General features: G+C 41.3%; 1 pseudogene; it reads right to left on the bottom strand.

Moving 5' to 3' along the window:
- Positions 1-16,548: 16,548 nt before the first annotated feature.
- On the bottom strand, positions 16,549-16,693 carry LOC111825534 (annotated as a pseudogene).
- Between the last annotated feature and the right edge of the window lie 311 nt (positions 16,694-17,004).

Raw genomic sequence — 17,004 nt, 5'->3', positions numbered from 1 at the left:
TGCCCACAAAGTACAGGTGTGGTAGCCCACAAACAACTGGCTAAACAGTATAATTCTGCCCCTCTGACCTTGATTGACTAATCCACAGATGAAGGTCTGATCCCAACTGGGCCTCCTGTCATATGCTAAGACACTCCAACTACTTTCCCCTAGGGAGACAGACAGGAACTCTGAGGTCAGAAGTCTCTTGATCCCTGTCTTTCCTGAGTCTTGGATTCTATGAGATAACCCAAATATTCTTCTAATATGCCAGCACCATTTACTTTTTCCCCTTAAGCTCGCCAGAGCCAGTTTCTATTACATGCAACCAAAAAAATATTAACCAAGGCAATCCAGCACAGAGCACACATAATCCCTGGATACTCAGCTCTTGTAAGTTCTTCACTTCCTCCGCCATACTAATCCACATCCAAAATGGGAACACTCTGATTTATTTTAAGGAATGTTAAAAATATAACAGAACCAAAGCTCCTATTGTCTAACAAAGCCAAGTAAATCACAGATACCTAAAACTATGAACAAACAGTGCCCTAGTTTGAAGTTCTCTGTCACTTAGAATCTGGAGTATAGGTTTAAACTCAGCTTTGCTAAATGCTGACTCATGTTCCAATTCAAAGGAGTCTTGCTCAAGATTGCTTTGAAATCAAAACCAGAACAATGTCCTTATGATTGGTGTTATTCCGCACGAGTCAAGTATCTATAATTATAGCTTTTTAAAAAATATGACAGTTAAACTGAATGGAATCAGGAAATGCTATCTATGTTTTAAATAATAAAAAAACAGTAGTTATTCATTCACTGAATTACAAAGATATTATTTGCAAAAAATAAAATCTGAATTTGGGAAAAAAACATATATAAGGACCTGGAAGACATAAAACTCCAGGAGAAACAGGAGAGTTGGATCAAAGCACTCAGCCAGAATCTTCTGTTTACAAACCATTAAACCACCGTGTTTCCAAAGACTCTACTAAGGAAGCAGAAAGCCAGCGTGTTCTGAATCTGCACTTACTTGTAGGCATCACCGCCAGCATCATAGTGAGTGGGTAGAAACAAGATACGAGGATTTACAGCTGTGACTGACTTCCAGCACTTTACAATCCAGGCAAAACAAAAACTGTGCCCTTTATTTAATTGAGAAACAAACACATTGCCTACACGCAGGCTGCCATAATGCAGGGACTATGTGGGCATAAATCATGGGTACATGTAAATAGAAGAAAAATAGTGGGTAAAATTTTCTTTGCTCTTGTCTAGTTCTGTTTTCTTTTTCCCTGAAGCATCCATTCTCAACAAGTTACTTGCCTTTATATTACCTCTCCCCCTTCCCCAGGGATTACATACTAGGTTTTTTCTATGGAGTACTTATGGAATTTAATATCTTGTGTTAATTATCATTTATAATTAATAATATGTGTTCTTGTTTAGATCTATCTCCTCCTGAAGAAAGAGCCCGCATTTGGTTTGATTCTTGTATCCCAAAGGCAGTTTACTGTGTCTAGCCTGTGGTGTGGACTTAGTATATAACTGTGAGTTTATAAATAATTGAATTAAGCAATCATTGCACCTCTTTATAACTCAACTAATCTCCAGCTAATAGTTCTGACTACTAATTTAAAGAAATAGCTAAGACTGCTGTGTTTCTAACTGAGGTCCTATAAGAACTCAATTAAATAGTATTCTCATAAAAGAACTCCCATAAAACAGTAACCGGCCTTCTATGAATCAATAAAACATCTGAACATTGAAATGAACTTCAGATTTCAGAAAGCTACTAGAATAACTAAATCAGTAAATCGTAGCTACTAGGATGCTACTAAATTGATAGAAATGTGCTACCCAAATTATAAGATCCTCTAAAGAGTGAAAGTATGAAAACATATGGAAAAATTATATATGAAATAATTTCTTAGGGTGCCAAGAGGTACCTATCCATAGAGTAAGAAATAACATCCCATAGAGTAGTCTTTAGGGTATATGTTAAATTCACTGGTCCTGGTTCATCAGGTTTAGTTATTACAAGGAGGAAAGAAGAAAATTTGGAGAGATTGTATGCATATGGTTTTGTGATCAGAGTGGGTGATCCTGTGGGAGTTGTGGGTGAAGAGAGGAGAGGTGTTTGGGAGTGGGCCGGATCAGGGAATGTCCAGAGCAATGTCATGTGAGAGCCCTGGTGATAAAGGATGCCAAAGAGTATCTGATAGTCTCCCAATTTCGATGTAAACTAGTCTTGTATTTTTGGAATACACACAGAAATCAAGAAACAGACTAATTCAAAAGGTAGGAAAATTTGACTCAGTTCTGGCAAACATTCAGTTCTCAGAAGTCTGGGAGCTGATTTCAAAAGGAAAAACTGAAGCCACAGAAGACCAACACAGCTCTGATACTGAAACAGATTATAGAAAATTCCTTGTGGCAAAAATATACGTAATGAATGTTGAGCTCTTGCTCTTCTGTGTAGGCATTCTTTTCTGAAAATGTTAGTAACCTCTCCACATCGTCAAAAGCACTACCTTTAGAAACGTATTTTTTTCCTGTAGTGATCTTTATCTTTATTTTTCTGCTTTCCATAACTTCCAAAATGTAAATGTTTAATTTAAACTATAAATATTTTAAACATCCCTGGCCAGGTGGCTCAGTTTGATGGAGCATCCCCTACACCAAAAGGTTGCAGGTTTGATCCCAGGTCGCGGCACATGCATACGGGAGGCAACCAATTGATGTTTCTTTTTCATCTCTCTCTCTCTCTCTCTCTCTCTCTCTCTCTCTCTCTCTCTCTCTCTCCACCTCCCTCTTTCCCTTTCTCTCTAAAAAAATCAATTAAAAAATCATATCCTCAGGTAAGGATTAAAAAAAAATTAAACAGTGACTCAGTAAAATTTTAGTTAGTGAATCAGTGAGCTATTCTTAAAATTCTGTTACAATTTTATAGGCAAATATGTTTTTATGTTCATGGCCTTTTAGATAAAGATAATCAACACAATTTATTTTTCTTATAATTTCCTCCTTTTTCCTCATAAAGCATGGGAAAGACTTTTCTTCTTTGTATCAAATCAAAGCTGGCATTTTGGTAGCAGTTATATAAAACTAGTGGCCCAGTGCACAAAATTCATGCATGTGGGGGGGGGGTTCCTTAGCCCGGACTGCACCCTCTCCAATCTGGGACCCCTCGGACATCCCTCTCACAATCTGGGACCACTGGCTCCTAACCGCTCACCTGCCTGCCTGCCTGATTGCCCCTAACCACTCTGCCTGCCACCCTGATCACCCCCAACTGCCCCCTGCTGGCCTGATCACCCCCAAATGCCCCTTGCCAACCTGCTTGCCCCCAACTGTCCCCCCCCTTGCTGGCCTGCTCGCCCCCAACTGCCACCCTTGCTGGCCTGATTGCCCCCAACTGCCCCCCCAGCCAGCCTGCTTGCCCCCAATGCCCCCCTGCCAGCCTGATCACCCCCATTTACCCCCCCTGCTGGCCTGCTGGCCCCCAACTGCCCCCCCTGCCAGCCTGCTCATCTCCAACTGCCCCCACCTGCCAGCCTGCTCGCCCCCAACTGCCCCCCCCCCCGCTGGCCTGCTTGCCCCCAACTGCCCCCCACCCCCACCGGCCTGCTTGCCCCCAACTCCCCCCCTTCCCCCCACTGACCTGATCACTCCTAATTGCCTCTGCCTTGGCCCCGCCACCATGGCTTTGTCCGGAAGGACGTCCAGAAGGTCTCCCGGTCTAATTAGCATATTACCTTTTTATTAGTATAGATGAGGTAAACCAGGTAGAAATATCAAATCAGATTGTTTGGAAAACTCTGCTCTGTAGGTTCGAAGCAATCCAGCTATAGTCACTGAAGAGTAAGATGTCTTCACTTTTATATGAATGCAGTTTTTTCAGTGTCACAATGATTCTACCTAACATAAAACTTTTGTTACATTCCCCACATGAAAATTTTCTGTTCAGAAATGTGTTTTATCTCTATTCCTTTGAATTTGAGATGTATAGTCTCTATTGTACATATTAAGTAGTCTACCAGGGAAGCCTAAAAATTCTATATTACTAAAAATGCAGTGTTATATAGGCCTTAACCTTCAATGCAACAGGGCTGGTGTCCTCATTTTTTTATTCTTTCTCTATATTCTCATCTAATTTCATGACTTTATGTACGCCCCATGTGCTGAAGACCACCACATTTGTATCTCCAGCCCAGTTCTCTTCCATTAAACCATGTCTTCATTTGTTTGAAAAGCATTTGTGACCTGTCATCTTTCAGCCAGCTGTCCCATTAGTTTCTAAGTAAGAGGCTCGAATTCTGTAAAACATCTTCAGAGAGGGTGCATTGCTGAATGACTCCCTCCTCCCCCATGGCAGTAACTATTTTGAGAATTCTAAAATGCTTTTCCCTTCATCTTTTGTCTAAAATGTTAAATTGTGAGCAGCCTCCATATTTCACTGTTGTGATTGTCTCAGGTATGTTTGCTTTGAACAGTCTTGGTCCCTTAATCTCCTCCTTCTGGTCTCCCCATTCCCTTTACCTGCCTCCCCTCCCCACCCCTCACCCCCCAGTCTGCTGCATTCCTGACTGCTGTGAAGAGTGGTGACAAATGCTAATCTGAGCTAGACCACAGTCATATGAAGTCAGATGAAGGACTTGGCCTTGTATCAAACTAAAGCAGAGGGGAAGGGTGGAAACTGCTGCCTTGTAAACAGGGAGCCACCCAGGGCGTAAGCTCTGAAAACATGTAAATAACACTATGTCCCATATGCTTTATTTCTCTGCTTTGTCATACTGCCTTTGCCAGCTAGTTTAGCTGAGTATGATTTGCAATGTTATTTTATTGAACATTTTTTGACAATTTGAGTACAGTTCTGAATGTAATATTAAATCCTCTTCTGGCTCGGCTGATTGCAAAATTGCACGCTCTGTCTACACATCAAATCCTAGGTTTGGAGGGGAATTCAGGCTTCACCTAGTCCAGCACATCCAAGTTTGAGCTCTCCCATAGCTAAAGGACATCCAAACAAGAAGATTAATTATATGATTAAAGACTCTTTCACACAAAAATTAAAGTGAAGCTTGGCTTCCATTTCTTATAAATTCATACAGATTTTTCTTCTTGTTCATGGCTCCCCAGCCAACTCCAATGGCTGGACCAGTAAGTTTACTCACACTTCTGTGACTGAGGAGGAAGCTGAATATCATCAATTACATTAGCAAGTTAGTTCTAAATTCTTGGTGTCAGTTTTATATGTCAGGCTTGAAATTGGTCAATTTTTAAATCCAGCTGCGATCCAGTGTTGAAAAAGTGCCAGAGAAAATTTATTTTAAAGAACTCTCAGAGAATCAACTCAATTCTAGCAACACTTTTAAAGAGATTTTGGGATGGCCAGAAACTATAACTATACTGCACAATACTTCAAGCTTTGGCCTAGCATGAATTTAAATAATTACATTATATTGTATTTTTCTAAAGAGTCCCTAAGAAAAAAAGTGCATATGATCAAAGGAAGGAGAAATCTCTTTAATCAAACTCCCAATGATTGATACCACATATTTAGTGACAGAATAAAATTTGCCTCAGAACAATACATCTTATTTTATTTTTTTTATCTTTACTGTTGAAAGTGTTAACAGATGTCTCCTTTTCCCCCATTGTCCCCTTCTAGCTTACACCCGCCACCTGCCCCAGGCCTTCACCACCCTATTGTCTGTGTCCATGGGTTATGCATATATGCATATAAATTCTTTGGTTAATCTCTTCCCACCCACTCTCCCTGCCCCTTCCCTCTGAGATTCCTCAGTCTGCTCATGCTTCCATGTTTCTGGATCTATTTTAGAACAAAGCATTTTAATCAGCTTCTGATTGGGCTTTATGTCATCAGTTTCTATTATTATTATTTAGAACTGTTTATTCAGCTATACATTGACAAAGGAAAGATAGATTGCTTTAAAATATTAGATGCGCAGCATGTAAAGTAAATTCACATTAATTTTAAAGTTAGTTTTAGTTAGATTTTTTAAAAATACATATTTTTATTGATTTCAGAGAGGATAGGAGAGGGAGAGACAGATAGAAACTTCAATGATGAGAGAGAATCATTGATTGGCTGCCTCCTACATGCTCCCTATTGGGGATGGAGACTGCAACCCAGGCATGCACCTGACTGGAAATCAAATCTGTGGTTCATAGGTAGACGCTCAACCACTGAGCCACGCCTGCCAGGCCAATTAGATTTTTTAATGTATTAAGACTTCAGAATTCTTTACAGCCAGAATCTAAGATCTGTTAATTTTATATATGACTACATAGTTTCTTCATAAACAAATCAATCAATACATCAAGATTTTTAATAATTCTCCCCCTGTTAAGCTTACCACTCTGTTGCATATTTCCTTGAAAATCATTGAACTCTATGGTAGAGACTTCTGGATTTATTCTATCCAGCTCTGCTCTATAGGAGGGATTATAATTAGGTGGAGCAGAGCTACCAGTACTAATGGCCTTTGATCAGAGTGATGTGTGGTTCCAAAACAAACATTTGATTATGCTGCCAGACCCACCAGCCCAAACTCTCTTCCCCTGCTGCTGAGAGTAGAGGAGTCTTTGTGTTGAGACCGGAGAAAAGATGGAAACGGCCTACATCACTGAGTGGCTGGCCACGTGAAGGATGGTCAGCTTGGAGGATCTCCACAGATGGTTGTAGTTGGATGAAAAAGAAACCTTTTTGGAGTGTAAGTCACTGCGATCTGGGAGTTTTCTACTACTGCAGCGTAATCTGATCTATCTTAATATAACCAGACAAGATAAAACAAAACTCGGGAGAAAACCTGGCCTGTTTGCACTATCACTTCTTTGAGAAACTCACTGAGACCTACTTAAACCTTACTGGTCCAAAAAGGATCACATCCATAGCAATGGCTATTGTTTAGTGTCCAATGTTTGTGGGCACCACATAGGATCCCCTAGTTACAAAGATGAGGATAAAACGTGTGCCTTCAGATTGCTATAAAAGTACTTCCCAGGTTATGTTGAGCAATTCAGTGTTGGGGAAATTTACTGAAAACATTTTCTCTTACCAAAAAATTTCTTAACTGAAAATGGTGCATGCTTACACACAGACACACGCGCACACACATTATGTGTATGTGTTATGCATTATTATGCATTCAGTCTGTACAAATGTTATAAACACATATATATATATATATATACACACATATATACATTTGAAGGGATAGGAGGAGAGAGAGAAAGATTTTAGAAGGCACCACGTTCTTTAGCTGGTCTTTCACTAAATTCCAAACTATAGACAGAATACATTTATAATCAGTGTAGTTGTAGTCAACTTTACACAATAAAAAATGACTTCCACATAACAGGAAAATCACAAAATTCACTTCCAGCCCCTCTGTAACTAGTAATTTTCTTTTTTAAAAGATATTTTTTCACTGATTTCAGAGAGGAAGGTTGAGAGGGAGAAAGACAGAAACATCAATGATGAGAGAGAATCATTGATCGACTGCCTCCTGCACGCCCCTCACTGGGGATCAAACCGGATCAACCTGGGCATGTGTCCCAAGTGGGAATCGAAACTTATCTCCTGGTTCATAGGTCAATGCTCAACCACTGAGCCATGCTGGTCGGGCAGTAATTTTATTTTATTTATTTTGCAGAATGGATCAGAGTTGTGTGAAATGAATTAGGACAATAAGAAAATAAAATTTTTTTTGCTGTTACATTGTATTTATGCTTAGTAGCAACTCTGTACTAAATCAAATGCAGATTTTATTGAATTACTGTTAATGCCAGTTAACTGCTATTCAATCATCGCTGTTTCATGGTTGCACCTTGGCTTGCCTCTGGCCTAGGTGTGCCATTGAGTGCTGACAAACACATCCCTCATGCTGCATGTGGGTGGGAACACTATAATGGGAAAGGAATCTGTGGGAAATCTGGCCTCAGCTTAGTTTCATTTAGTTGAACAATCTAGTTTTTGAAATTATCAATGCTAAAGAGGGAATTATTGTTTCTCTCTTACTTTTCATGACTAAGTTGTGTCGTTGTTTGTCTTTTTTACATGCATTTCATTTTTACAGTACCTCCTTGGAGTGGCTTCTGCTATTATGATGCTACATATTCAGAAAGTAAGATTAACTCTCTAAGACACACAAGTGAACAAATTAACATCCAAACTCAAGTCTGGGCTTTGATAACATATGTCATCATGGGTTTTTTGTTTGTTTTGTTTTAAAATATATTTTATTGATTTTTCACAGAGAGGAAGGGAACGGGATAGTTAGAAACATTAATGAGAGAGAAACATCGATCAGCTGCCGCCTGCACACCCCCTACTGGGGATGTGCCCACAACCAAGGTACATGCCCTTGACTGGAATCGAACCTGGGACCCTTCAGTCCGCAGGCCACTGCTCTATCCACCGAGCCAAATCTGTTAGGGCTGTCATCACAGTTTTTAATATAAAAGTTATTTGGCTAATATGTCTCTATGAAATATTCCTTTTTAAACCACAAGGATTCAGGACTCCAGATCACTCTTGAAATTGCCGAAATAATCTCCAGTAGAATTTCAGGAGGGATACCTGTGGGCTGCCTGCCTCCAAATCCCTGGGTGCTTGTGAAAGCCGCAGGTACCCCGTGCCCTGCCTAAACTTTCCAGATCAGAATCTTGTGCAGAAGACCAGAACTTTTCATTTTAAACTGATTTCCCGGGTGACTCATACGCAGCCAAGTCGGAGAACTCCTCCTGAATCATAATTACAATCATTGTCCCCGGGAAGTTGGGGGAATGTCTCTAAACCAGCGGTTCTCAACCTGTGGGTCGCGACCCCTTTGGCGGTCGAACGACCCTTTCACAGGGGTCGCTTAAGACCATCCTGTATATCAGATATTTACATTACAATTCATAACAGTAGCAACATTACAATTATGAAGTAGCAACAAAAATAATTTTATGGTTGGGTCACAACATGAGGAACTGTATTAAAGGGCCAGAAGGTTGAGAACCACTGCAACCATCACAGAGGTGACTGGCTCTGTCAGAGGAATACTTCCATCAGCCCCTTCATGCTTGACTACTTCCCTTGCACCAAGAATCTGACCAGTGAATAAAGATTTGCTAATAGGAGTCAAGGAGTGCAATGCAACCAAAGAGCAGAGGGGTGATGGAGGAATACCCCTTTCCTGAATTTGAAGTGTAATTTAAAGAAACACTGAACCTGAATATACTAATGGCTTAATTTAAAAATGTGTTGAATGCTGACTTTAGGAAATATTTGAAAATGTAAACATTTGTAAATTAGGAGCTTATGCTAAGGAAGAATTTCAATGTAAAATTTAAAATGAAGCAGGTGGCTGATGGAGAAGTTAGGCAGGAGGTTGTTTCTCACTGTGTGAGAGAGGAGAAACAGAGGCAAGTAGAGGGGTGTGGAGGGCAGCATTTGTAAACAGAAATAACCTTCACTCACATTCTTTCAGCCCAAGGTTAAGTGGTAGTATCCTGTTTTTCAGTTTCGAAATTTGAGTCACAGAGAAGTTCCATGAACTGCCAAAGGTCAATTGGTTAGTCAATGGCAGGCCGACCATACACCAGTGACTCCAAACCCACTACTTTTTCCACCTAATTATACTGCATTTTCTTTTGTCTTAAGCCTTCCAACTAGAGTTCAGTCCATCTGGGGATATCATATCTGTCCAAGTCAATTTGAAGTAATGTGGCAGGGCCTTGGGTAACCACATTAGTGTTTTTGAGCCTTACGTATAATTTTTTTTTCCCTTTAGGATAATTACAAACTGCTGTGTTTTAATTACGATGACTTTTAGAATGCTCCAGATTTCTTCCTAACAGTTGCCTTTTGTACTGTCTTATCTTCTTATCAAGAATTCTAAGTTCTCCTGCAATCCGGTGGGATTTTTCCTTCAGAAGAGACACCAGCCGACATAGTCCCATCCAAAAGGTGGGATGGAGGAGCACAGAAACAGGCTCCACTGAGTAGTAGCTGTAAGGGCTCTCAGGTAGCTCCTTTTGGTTGAAAGCATATAAAGCAAGAGTCTTTTCCAAGCCATTTGGAGGCAATTTACAGGCAAAATACGTGGTCTCCATAAAAGCCGTGATTCTGATTTCCATGTGTCATCTGCATGTTGCACAACTCTGTAAGTTATTTATAGAAACAATTTAGGAAAAGGAAGCAGCTCTGTAATACGCTGTGATTAAAGAATCACCGAAAAAGGAAAAACAATCACTGAGCATCCCTTACGTGGCCAATGCTTAGCATGGATGTTAGTTTATTTTTGAAAATGCAGATGAAATAGAGGGGCTCTTTCTCTAATATGCAAAGACAACATAATTGTGTTATGAAGGCAGTTGTGACTTTCCCATACATAACCCAGAGGTCAGGGTTTTCTCCCATTCAGAGTCACCTCCCTGTGGACATTTGGGAAAGGCGAGAGGGAATTTAAGTTTATCTCTGTTTCTAAATCACCACTTATTGCACTTCCTCTCCTCCCTGGTGTGTCCCTGCCGCCTCTTCAAAGGGTTCATAGAACAGGACACAGTCAAAGGTCTGATGGTATGATTGGTATGTAAAAAGCTGTACATATTTAATATATACAACTGGATGAATTCGGGGATAGGTATATACCCATGAAACCATCACCACTTTCAAGGCCATAAACATATCCACCACCTCCCAAAGTTTCCTCCCACTCCCTTTGTGATAATAACAGTAATATAATAATCAATATATTGATCTTATTACTAGATTAATAATATATTAATGTAAACATAACAATTAATATCATAGTATGCTTATCTTATTTTTTGTATTATGAGTAAAGGAAAACCAGAGGGTAAAGATATTGTCTGGAAAGCCTATAGGGAGGTAAGGGGCTTTGAAGAAAGGGAAGTACACACGTTCCAGAAAGCACAGAGTCTTCCTAATAGAAGAGTAAGCACACCAAACTGGTTCTAAGGTAAATATGCATTTATAATTACATCCTGTAAGTAACTGAAACCTCCATCATTGAACTAAAGAGTGTGCAACCTGTTGTGTTGAGCCCATGGCAACAGCTGCAGCAGCAGGTTCCATCTCACCTGCTGCACAGACTGCACAACAGGTAACGATGTTCACAGTGGACTTCGGAGACATTTTAGCACTAAGCAAGCATGACATTTAAGGAAAGAAAAATCTCTGAATGCTCATGCAAAAACCTGGGCATTTCCCATGTAACCCGAAAGAGCATGCTAAGGAAAGATGACTGACTCTAAGAACATGAAGCCAGACAGCAAGGTAGCAGTTGGCGTGTCCTCATCAGAGCCTAATGTGGGCTCAGACCCTGCCTGGCCACACCCAGGAGAGCCGGCATTAACAAGGGCACGTTCTGCATTAGGGCAAAGTCTCTAAGCAGTCCGGGGGTTCTGGAGAGAGAGGAGGAGAGAGAGAGAAGGAGGGAGAGAAAAAGAGAGAGAGAGAGAGCTCTTAGATAAGCAGAGGGCACAGGGCAAGGTGCCAACAGGTGGTGGTAAGGGAGCAAAGCTGAGTCAGGGAAGCATCCAGGTGCTCAGGGAAGGCATGGAGGTGGGCAGAGTTTTTGATGCCTATAAACCAGGGTCAGCCTTGGAGATTTATTTTCTGATGCCATCAGCTCTTATGAATGCATAATGGCAACTTCCCTCACTTTCTGTCCTTAGGCATTGTAGCAGCAGGGCCTTTCAGCAGCCACACTGGTGAAACTGATCTATGCACCGTTTTTCTAGGAGTGTTTGTGCCTGCTGAGCCATCACACTCTCTGGCTCTGGCCTCCCTGTGGCCAACATCAGGCATTTGCATAGCCATTAGCCAGAAAGCTGCCTATGGTCATACATCAGAAAAAAATTAATACCAACACCAACCTTACATTTGGGGCACAGGTTAAGAGTTTACAGGCACCAGCATGCTTTCACATCCCTTCTCATTTAGTCCTGGTATTGCATCTGGTGCTGCTCAGGCACATCTGGAAGACCGAGTGTTGATGGCCAAGATCTGGAAGAGTGTGTGTCAGGGAGACACATCTGGCGCTCTCCCCATACCACCTTCCTTCCTCTCACTCTCTTTAGAGGACTCAGGACAGGGAGTACAACACCTGGCTTTTAAGCCCCGTTCCTCTTACTGAGTACAAGGGCAAAGTCATAGCACTTTTAAGGGTATAATCACGTATTGGGTGATTTCTAAACTTCTTTTCAATGTCAAGATACTACTATTTTGTAACAATTTTGAGCAGTAGACAGCAAGGATATTGCTATGCTCCTGCAAAATGGGGACCCTGCTATTTGGAAATTTTACTGATTCCTACCCCAAAGTTACACAGGTGCAATGTCTCTGGACACCTCATCTAGCATTCTTCCACTATATCACACACATGTGTGAGCGCACATGTGGATGAAACTTGCCCTGCTTAGCTCTGGCTCAGATAACAGATACAGATGAAAGACTGCGCTTTCAGCTAAACCAGTGGTTCTCAATCTTCTGGCCCTTTCAATACAGTTCCTCATGTTGTGACCCAACCATAAAATTATTTTTGTTGCTACTTCATAACTGTAATGTTGCTACTGTTATGAATCATAATGTAAATATCTGATATGCAGGATGGTCTTAGGCAACCCCTGTGAAAGGGTCCTTCGACCGCCAAAGGTGTCGAGACCCCCAGGTTGAGAACCGCTGAGCTAAACTCTACTAGTTACTTGACAGTATGTGGCTAAATAAAATTTCACAAATCCACAGCCTGCAGACAGGAGTTGTCCCAAAGCTCTGTTTTATTTGGCAAAAAAATTGACCTGTTGCTATATTTTAATTTTGGATATTTTACATAATAATCAAGATGATCAGAATCAGGATGATAATTGGCTAAATGAGTGCACGATTGTATTGTTCTCTCAGTGTTTTTCAACCTTGGCAGTGTTGACATTTGGGTACAGATAATCCTTTGTTGTTGGGGCTGTCCGGTGTATTTTTAGATGTTAAGTACTATCCCTGTCCGTTACGTACCCCATGCCAGTAGCACCTTCTCCTCTTTGTGACAGCCAGTGTGGCATTGCCAAGTGTCCCCTGGGAGGCCAGACTGCCTTGACTGGAAACTGCTGAAGGCATTTGAGTAGTGGTCCCTGGGAAAGAGGATTTTGGAGCTGGCGAAGGTGTAGCACAACCCTCTCCCTTACAGAGGAGGAAACCGAAGCCCATCCAGAGAGGAGATGGGCCAAGCCCAGGTGGCAGAGCTGGGACTGGAACCCAGGTCCTCGGAATCCTTGTGCAGTGCACTTTTCACCTAACTTTCTGCCTGCAAAGCCCCTACCCACATGCCAGCTCCCGCCTGTTTTAGCTGCTGATGGGAAGGTCTGCCTGCTGCTCTCCCGCCCTCCTGCACTCTGACCCCTGCCAGTGTGTCCTGAGTCAAACAGAGCAGCTCTTCATTTAAAGGGGCATCTCTTCCATCCAGTGGGTCGGATTGTTTCACTCAGATACGAAGGGCTGTTTTCTGAACATGTATCTCGTTCTCTGTTCCATTCATTAAGCACAGGATGTTCCTCATTCCCAGCTGATTTAGCTCACCCGTCTCCTGAATTCTTGAATCAACAGTTCCCCTAAAGCCACTTAGAAAATGTGCAGCCCCAACCAAGCATTTGTTTGAAGTCATTTTGTCACTCGGCAAACTCCTCAGGAATGTGGCCATGATACAACAGTTAGATATTTATATACTTAGAATTTATTTCACCATCTTAAGTCTTGTCCTTTTTTATAAAAATAGTTTTAAGAACATATTAAAGAGTTCCCACAAGAGATATTTTCTTTTCAGAATAACAGATTCCTCTGATGTCAGAGAGCCCTTGATGAAGTTCACTGGACTGAGCCCCAATCTGACCACCCAGGGTAGGCAGGTCCTTAGCTTTCTCAACTATAAAGCATCATGTTTGGGTGGCCACTAAGAGCCCTTGAAGCTCTCATATTGAGTTAGCTGGGTTCTTGCTTCATCTGCTAGTATGTGAGATTTCTCCCCTTGAGTCCTGTGCTATTGCACATTGACAGAGAAAGCCAAAGACACCTATTGTAAAATGTTATTCTTTTACACATCCACCGGGGACACCTCCACAGATTTATTAGAAATGTTCTCAGTGGTCTGTGAAATATATTAGAAAGTTACTTTGCCAGGTGGCCCAGCAATTTTTCACTCAGCTTTGTGGGTATGTACTTCTTTAGCTATCCTGCTAAATGTGAGAATCATCTGAGCAAGTGATGATTCATGAATCAACCTCCTCCCTCTTCCTACCACCTACAATCCTTCCCCCCAATGTAGTAAGACTGGCCCTATGTTTTCCTATATTTGTGATCTGCAGTTTATGGAGCACTGCCACTTATTACTGTAGAATAATGTGTTCTTGTTATCTTACTTCTCTCTCTCTCTCTCTCTCTCTCTCTCTCTCTCTCTCTCTCTCTCTCTCTCTGGTATAGTTTCCTACAGACTCAGTTTCTGATTATCTCTCCTCTCCTCATCTCACCCCTCCCCTCCCCTTTCTTTCTCTCCCCCTTCTCTTCCCTGTTCTTTCCTTGGGGTGGTGTAGGGGAATCTCTGCATTAAAGGAAATGTTAATGGTATAGCAGTGTACACAGGGTTGTAGGTAACAATCCCTGTGTAATGTGTTGAGTAGGCTTGATTATGAGGTATGGTTGGACAAATGAAGAATGGAAAGAAAGGCAACAGGAGCTCAGGTGCATGAACTGAAAGAATGAATTGGGCATTAAAGGAGGGCAGCAATTTGGATTTACCCAAGACACCCCAGATTCTGAACATAGAACTGTCAGATGACTGATAGCCTGTAGGAAGTGGGTGAGCCTGGGCCCAGGATGAAGGCTTTACTACCTAAAATGGAGAAGGGGGAGGAGGCCAAGGCAGTGAGTTACTCTATCACCAAAACTCACTCCTGCTTAATCCGACCCACTTTGTGAGTCCCTCTGTAGAGTTACACACACCCTTTTTTTAAATCTCCTTATCAAGAACAAAATCAAATGGACTGATTGAAATGTTTGCTTATTACAATAAAAACATGGTTAGCTATACCAATTGAACATTGACTTTGTGTCAAGTGTTCTACATATTATTTTAGAAGATTACAAACAATCCTATGGGTCATTGCTAGCTGACCTTGAGTATGTATTCTTCCTCTCTTTGTTAGCAAGTTAAGTCTTGAATTTTGACAGGGTGCATGGCATCCCAGCTAAAGACCCCTTCTTCTAGCTTGTCTTACAGATTAGTTTGGCCACGTGACTCCATGCTTGCCAATGGGATGTGAGCACAGGAGATATAAACAACTTGCAGTTCATGCCCTTAAAAAGGTAGGATTATGCCCTCCCCTTCTTCATCTCCTTTCCCACTGGCTGGAATGTGGATGTGAAGGCAACAGTTGGAAAGAGAGAGTTTAGCTCTGAGATGAAAGCTGAGTGTTGAAGATGCAAAACAGAACAGGAGCAGAATGGCCTCAAACTGTCAAGCTGCCCTTGGGCTCTGCACTGGTGATGTTCAGATTGTGTCATGAGAGAGAAATACACTCCTGCCTCTTTTAAGCCACAATTATTTTGACTTTTGTTACAATAGCCAGACCTGTTTACTAATGAATACCAGTATCCATTGTTAAACCCATTGTGCAATGAGAATCTGAGACTCAAAAGACAAATAATTTGCCCGAAACTGCTTATAGAGAAGGCCCTTCAAGCAGCTCAAATATGATTCTTTCTCTTAGCATTCCTCTCCGATATGAAATCATAGGGCTTTCTCCCCGCCAATGGAATGCCCAAGTCTGAACCAAATGTGCATCCTGGACCATATGCCTGGAGGAGCAGACGTTAACCTCCCTCTTGGGACTCAGACCTCATCAGAGGCTGAGTTAGTTTGGGATTCATATAACCTATATGGTAGGTCAATAAATCATAAAAATAATCATCCTCCCTTAGAACCAACTTGGTTACTAGCATTTTGCATTTAAAGGCTTATGATTGATAATTGATATATTTAATACAACACTGTTTAGCACCAAAACAGAGGATGTGTCCCACGCTATTTTATCTGTTCATCTAAAAATTTAAATATTGTATGTGAGTGAGATTTGGGTTGTGAGAGCTATCATGATTTCTCTGATGATTGTCTTTTCAGGGGAATTGAGGGTCTACTTGTGAGATGCCAGAAAGGAGGTGTGACCATCAGTATTTTCCTCAGTTATCTCTGCTCTTCTGCATCTTCAAAGTGATCTCAGCAGCTCTAATGCCATTTGGAAATTTCTGGTCTTGATCTAAGAACTACAGGGGTAAGACAGCTCAGTCATATCTATCATCCATAACTTAATGCCAATCATTTCTGACACTCTTTCCAAGTTAGTTGGAATCATATGGGCAAACAAAGGGAGGAGCAAGAAGAGAAATTTATTTTCTTTCTGAAAATTCAAGCACTTTTTAACTGAGAGTACAACGAAGATAACATATCACATTGTGTGCATGAATGTAAAAGCCCTCATCACTTTTTTTTATGTCTGTAGCCAAACTTATCCCTGAGCCCAGCAGAGGGGATCAGGGCCCATGCACCACAGTGTTTCTGTGGCAGCCTTTTGGGCCAGTGCCTGCCATGGGTGGGCTCATCACTTTTGTGTTCAGAAATTTGTCTTTTCCACAAGAAGTTTCTTTAAATGTGGTCTCCTCTTTCCACAGTTGTCTATCAATTGTCAAATGCCACTTAACTATAGCATCTGATTCTTGTTCGCCAGATTTTTTTTGCAGTTTATTATTCTTTACCTGCACTTACTAAACTCTAGAGATCTCACCCAAGTTACGCAATTCCTTTATCAAAGGTAAGTAAAATAGAGCTCTTGTATTTTCTCATTCTTCAGTAATTCTTATTGCTCAGAGAAATGCATTCTTTGGGAACGTGTATGTGCTTGGGAGGGGGTGATGGCAAAGGGGAAGGAAAATGGTTTTTAAGCGAT

The sequence above is a fragment of the Myotis lucifugus genome, unplaced genomic scaffold (genome assembly GCF_000147115.1).
Source record: "Myotis lucifugus unplaced genomic scaffold, Myoluc2.0 scaffold_30, whole genome shotgun sequence".
Taxonomy (NCBI): domain Eukaryota; kingdom Metazoa; phylum Chordata; class Mammalia; order Chiroptera; family Vespertilionidae; genus Myotis; species Myotis lucifugus.
Note: the sequence above shows the minus strand (reverse complement) of the source record. Positions and strands in the feature narration are given on the sequence as shown.